This window comes from Eumetopias jubatus, unplaced genomic scaffold (assembly GCF_037043125.1).
Source record: "Eumetopias jubatus isolate StellerSeaLion01/CBP00866 unplaced genomic scaffold, mEumJub1_p1.0 scaffold_3, whole genome shotgun sequence".
In the NCBI taxonomy this organism is placed as follows: domain Eukaryota; kingdom Metazoa; phylum Chordata; class Mammalia; order Carnivora; family Otariidae; genus Eumetopias; species Eumetopias jubatus.
In genome coordinates this window covers 8,939,792-8,946,013 of record NW_028274809.1, presented here as the reverse complement: position 1 = coordinate 8,946,013, position 6,222 = coordinate 8,939,792, and the positions used below count along the sequence as shown (strand labels likewise).

General features: G+C 44.8%; 1 pseudogene; it reads left to right on the top strand.

Moving 5' to 3' along the window:
- The first annotated feature begins 419 nt into the window (after positions 1–419).
- Positions 420–2,379, top strand: LOC114210908 (stromal membrane-associated protein 1-like; annotated as a pseudogene).
- The last annotated feature ends 3,843 nt before the right edge of the window (positions 2,380–6,222 follow it).

Below are 6,222 nucleotides of genomic sequence, written 5' to 3'. Positions count from 1 at the left end.
ATATTTATTTGTAGAGTCGACCCCCTGAGTGTGCAACCCGTCTTCCATGTTGCCACCACCCCCCGTTTGCAGACCCTTCCTCATCCCCTCTAAGGGTGGTCCTCTCTAAGGACTAAGTGGTCCCTGCTTCTCCCCACCTTTACCTGGAGGCATGCAGGACACCCTCCTCACTGCACCCAGCCTCTCAGATGGAGGGGAACAGGCTCCCTTACCAAGGATGAGAATTATAGCATTACTGGAGAAAATATAGAAGCATATCTCTTTGGCCCTGCAACTCTACCTCTAAAAATTTATGGAAAATAATAGTAGCTCAGAGTCCGCCCGTGGGCCTGGTGGCTTCAGATGTGTTCACCCTGCCCAGCTCCTGCCTGCCTCTGCTGCCCCCATAGCTGGCCCGGGCTCCCCGCCCCGCTACCAAGATGGTGATGTGCTCCTGCCAGGAGAAGGCTCAGAAGCTGAACGAGCAGCAGCAGCTCATCCTGCCCCAGTTGCTGAGGGAGGAGGAGAGGTATTACTCGAATTGCAAGGCCAAAGGTCCGTGATGGGCTTCCTGGAATATTGGTGTGTTTATTTGCATCACATGTGCTAGAATCCATAGAAATCTTGGAGTTCATATATGCACGGTCAAGTCGTTCAACCTAGACCAGTGGACACCAGAACAGATACAGTGCATGCAAGATATGGGAAATATGAAAGCAAGACTACTCTATGAAGCCAATCTTCCAGAGAACTTCTGAAGATCACAGACAGATCAAGCAGTGAAATTTTCATCAGAGATAAACATGAGGAGCACCTATCTGGCTCAGTGGGTGTAGCGTGCAACTCTTGATCTTGGGGTTGTGAGTTTGAGCCCCACATTGGTTGTAGAGATTACTTAAAAATAAAATCTTTAGGGGCATGTGGGTGGCTCAGTTGGTTAGGCATCTAACTCTTGGTTTTGGCTCAGATCATGATCTCAGGGTCGGGAGATGGAGCCCCACAGCGGGCTCCATACTCAGCATGCAGTCTGCTTGAGATTTTCTCTCTCCGTCTGCCCCCCCCTCCGCTTGCACGCTCTCTCTCTTTCTCTCTCTCTCTAAGATAAATAAATAAAATCTTTAAAAATAAAATATAATCTTTAAAGAAAAGAAATAAATATGAAAAGAAGATAAAAGTCCAATAGCTATCACAAATAAAGAAAATTGGGGGGGAAAGGAAGAGAAAAAGAAAAGGAACCAGAAAAGCCTGCAGAACCTCTTACAACTGAAAAGCTGCAGAAGAAAGAAGATCAGCAGTTGGAGCTTAAACAAAACTACCAGCTCTAAAAAAGCTGCAGAGCCCACTGTTGAACTTTTAGGACTTGATGGCCCTGCTGAGGCCCCGGTGACCAATGGGAGCACAGCCATGGCGCCAGCCCTGAATGATGATCTGGACATCTTTAGACCAACGATTTTTTTTTTAAAGATCTATTTATTTAGGGGCGCCTGGGTGGCTCAGTCATTAAGCGTCTGCCTTCGGCTCAGGTCATGATCCCGGGGTCCTGGGATCGAGCCCCACATCGGGCTCCCTGCTCAGCGGGAAGCCTGCTTCTCCCTCTCCCTCACTTGTGTTCCCTCTCTCGCTGTGTCTCTCTCTGTCAAATAAATGAATAAAATCTTTTAAAAAAAAAGATCTATTTATTTATTTGGGGGGGAAGGGCAGAGGGAGAGAGAGAGAGAATCTCAAGCGGATTCCCCATTGAGCACAGAGCCCTGACACGGGGCTCAATCCCACAACCCTGAGACCGTGACCTGAGCCAAAATCACAAGTCAGACGTCTAACAGATTGAGCCACTCAGGTGCCCCCTGGATCTGTACCTGTTCACTGAGCAAGCTACAAGATCAGAAGAGGTACCAGAGAAACAAACTCTCCAAGACTCCATCTTATCTCCGTATGGCACGGGAAACATTCAGCAGCAGAGGACTCCTGGTGTGTTTATGGGACCCACAGATACACCATTGACCTCACAAGCACCAACTGCACTTCACGGCTTTCCATTGGTGGGTGTGCCCATGCCTGCACCCGCGGTTCCCAGCCTCCCGGGAAATGTAATGGGACAGAGTGCAAGCATGAGGGTGGGCATACACGTGCCCAGCGGGCTTATGTATGATGCCACTTCCTCCAAATGTGGTTGGCCCCTAAGGAGGAATGGTGTGGCAAATGGGTGCTCCCCAGAGTAAGTTTGGCCTGCCACGAGCTCCACAGGCACAGCGGAACCTCTTGCAGATGAATCAGCAAACGGTTGCCATGAGTATCAGCAGTACAAACTTTACAGCGGGCTTTGGCCAACTCCCGAACACAAGAGCAGGTTGGTCTGCAAGCTCATCTGGTCAGGCTCTCAGCACACAGCTGTGGAAATGAAAACCACAGTGCAAGTTTCATCCAGAACTACCACCTGACATGCCTTGCTAAAATGCATCTAGTTCCCCTGTTTATCCATGTACATATACTTTTTTCTTTTTCCCCATTTGTTCATATTAAGAATTATCTGATATTGACTGTTTTGGTCTGTACTGATTAAATTTGATATGAAAAGAAAAAAAAAAGGAGAAGAAGAAGAACAGTAGCTCAAATATAGAGATGTGTGTAGGAGGATACTAGCCCCAGTCTTTCTGTAATAATGAAAAATTGGAGACAAGCTCAATTTTCTTTATCTTAGTTCCTGAAAGTAGACTCTTTTCTTTGCCTTAGCTCCTAATATCAGTGTCTTGCCTGCCTCCCAGACCCATCTGCCTGAAGGACCAGATAATCAGTTGCTAATTGGCTTCCTCCCAGGGCTCTTAGCATCCCTGCATTTTCCAGCTGTGTTTGTACAAGGATCCAGAAGGCTCTTGTGTGTCAGAGAAGGTCCTGGGGCAGAAAGCAGAGGGTGCAAGGCATGCACTTGAGTTGGGACCCTTTTTCCCTAGCCACAGCTGAAATAGAGTTAGGCCAAAGGGAGGGTGGTCTTCAGCATGATAGTGTCTTCAGCGTGTTCTGGTTTAGGCCAAAAGTTCCAGGGACTTAACACCTCCGGAGCAACCCTCCTACTGAGAGATGGGAGTGGGTGGATAAATGCCTTATGTAGTAGGCATCTTCCAAGATGGCCTCCAGTGACCCCTGTTTCTTGGTACTCACACTCTGTGTAGTTCCTCCCCCACTGAAAATGGCTGAGCAGGGGCACCTGGATGGCTCAGTCAGTTAAGTGTTTGACTCTTGATTTTGGCTCAGGTCATGATCTCAGGGTCATGAGATTGAGCCCTGCACTGGGACTCTGTGCTGGACTCGTGGATCCTGCTTGGGATTCTCTCTCTCCCCTCTCCCTCTGCCTCTCCCCCCTCCCACTCACAATCATGCTCTAGAAGGAAAGAAAGAAAGAAAGAAGAAAGAAAAAAAAGAAAGAAAGAAAGAAAGAAAGAAAGAAAGAAAGAAAGAAAGAAAGAAAGAAAGAAAGAAAGAAAGGAAGGAAGGAAGGAAGGAAGGAAGAAAGAAAGAAAGAGAGGAAATGGCTGAACTATACAATAGAATGTTACAGAAATGACAACATATAATATCCAAGGCTAGATCATAAAAGAATTGCAGCTCCTGCCTTATTCCTTTTTGGATCTCTTGCTCTTGGTGGAAGCCAGCTGCCATGTTATGAGGATGCTCAAGCAGCCCAGCGGAAGGTGCATGTGGCAAAAAACTGAGGACTCCTGCCAACAACCAATGCTCCCTTGTCAGGCATGTGAGCCAGTTTGGAAGTGGATCCTCAAGCCCAGTCAAACCTTCAGATGATTCCAGCTTCATGAGGGACCCTGAGCAGAACCTTGAGCCAGAACCACCCAGTTGAGCTCCTCCTGGATTCCTGACCCTCAAAAACAGTGTGATATAACAAATGTTTATTGTTTTAAGCTGCTAAATTTTGGAGTGATTGGTTATACAATAATAGCTAACTAATATTCTCATATATTCCTGGTAGGAATGGAAAATGGTGTAGCCACTTTGGAAAACAGTTTGGTGGTTCCTCAAATGATTAAATATAGAGTTACTGGTGGCTCAGTCGGTTGAGCATCTGACTCTTGATTTCAGCTCAGCTCATGATCTCAGGGTGGTGGGATGAAGCCTTGCCTCAGGCTCCATGGTTGGCATGGAGTCTGCTTGAGATTCTCTACCTCTCCCTCTCCCTCTGACCCTCTCCCCATTCATGTGTGCACTTGAGCACTCTCTCTCTCTCAAATAAACGAATAAAATCTTTAAATAAATAAACAGGGGTGCCTGGGTGGCTCAGTCATTAGGCATCTGCCTTCAGCTCAGGTCATGATCCCAGGGTCCTAGGATCGAGCCCCACATCGGGCTCCCTGCTCGGCGGGAAGCCTGCTTCTCCCTCTCCCACTCCCCCTGCTGTGTTCCTGCTCTCGCTCTCTCTCTGTCAAATAAATAAATAAAATCTTTAATAAATAAATAAATATAGCATTACCATATAACCCAGCAATTCCACCCCAAGTATATATCCAAGAGAAATGAAAACATATGTCTGCAGAAAAACTTGTACATGAATATTTACAGCAGCAATACTCATGATAGTCAAAAGGCAGAAATAATCTACATGTCCATCAATAGACAAATGGAAAAACAAAATGTGATATATTCATACAATGGAATATCATTTGGCCATAAAAGGGAATGAAGTAGAGATACATGCTGTAGCTTGAACTGGCCTTGGAAAGTGAAGGAAGTCAGTCACATATGAAATGTCCAGAATAGGCGAATCTGTAAAGACAGAGAATAGGGGATTTATATATATATGTGTTCTCATGTATATATAAGTACACATATTTATAGTATGTATATAGTATAAATTTTTTTCTTTTTAAAATATTTTTTAATTTAAATTCAATTAATTAACATATGTATTATTTGTTCTAGGGGTACAGGTCTATGATTCATCAGTCTTATTAATACTCATTGCTCATTACAACACATACCCTCCCCAGTGTCCATCACCCAGTCACCCCATCCCTCCCACCACCTCCCCTCCAACAGCCCTCAGTTTGTTTCCTATGATTAAGAGTCTCTTATGGTTTGTCTCCCTCTCTGGTTTCATCTTGTTTCATTTTTTTCTCTCTTCTCCTACGACTTTTGGCCTTGTTTCTTAAATTCCACATATCAGTGAGAGCATATGATAATTGTCTTTCTCTGGTTGACTTGTTTGGCTTAGCATAATACCCTCTAGTTCCACCCACGTTGTTGCAAATGGCAAGATTTCATTCTTTTGGATGGCTGAGTAATAATATTCCATTGTGTGTATATACCACATCTTCTTTATCCATTCATCTGTTGATGGACATCTGGGCTCTTTCCATATTTTGGCTACTGTGACCACTGCTGCTATGAACATTGGGGTGCATGTGCCCCTTCAGATCATTACATTTGTTTCTTTGGGATAAATACCCAATAGTGCAATTGCTGGGTCATAGAGTAGCACTTTTTTTTTTTTTAACTTTTTGAGGAACCTCCATACTGTTTTCCAGAGTGGCTGCACCAGCTGGCATTCCCACCAACAGTGTAGGAGGGTTCCCCTTGCTCCGCATCCCTGCCAACATTTATCATTTCCTGACCTGTTAATTTTAGCCATTCTGACTGGTGTGAGGTGGTATCTCATTGAGGTTTTGTTTTGAATTTCCCTGATGCCAACTGATGTTGAACGTTTTTTCATGTGTCTGTTGGCCATTTGGATGTCTTTGCAGAAATGTCTGTTCATGTCCTCTCCCCATTTCTTGATTGGATTATTTGTTCTTTGGATGTTGAGTGTGATAAGTTATTTATAGATTTTGGATACTAGCCCTTTATCTGGTAAGGCATTTGCAAATATCTTCTCCCATTCTGTCGGTTGTCTTTTGGTTTTGTCGACTGCTTCCTTTGCTGCGCAAAAGCTCTTTGTCTTGACGAAGTCCCAATAGTTCATTTTTGTCTTTGTTTCCCTTGCCTTTGGTGATGTTTCTAGGAAGAAGTTGCCGCGGCTGAGGTCGAAGAGGTTGCTGCCCGTATTCTCCTCAAGGATTCTGATGGACTCCTGTCTCACATTGAGGTCTTTCATCCATTTTGAGTCTATTTTTGTGTGTGGTGTAAAGAAATGGTCCAGTTTCATTCTTCTGCATGTGGCTGTCCAATTTTCCCAACACCATTCATTGAAGAGACTGTCTTTTTTCCACTGGATATTCTTTCCTGCTTGAGACAGAGAAG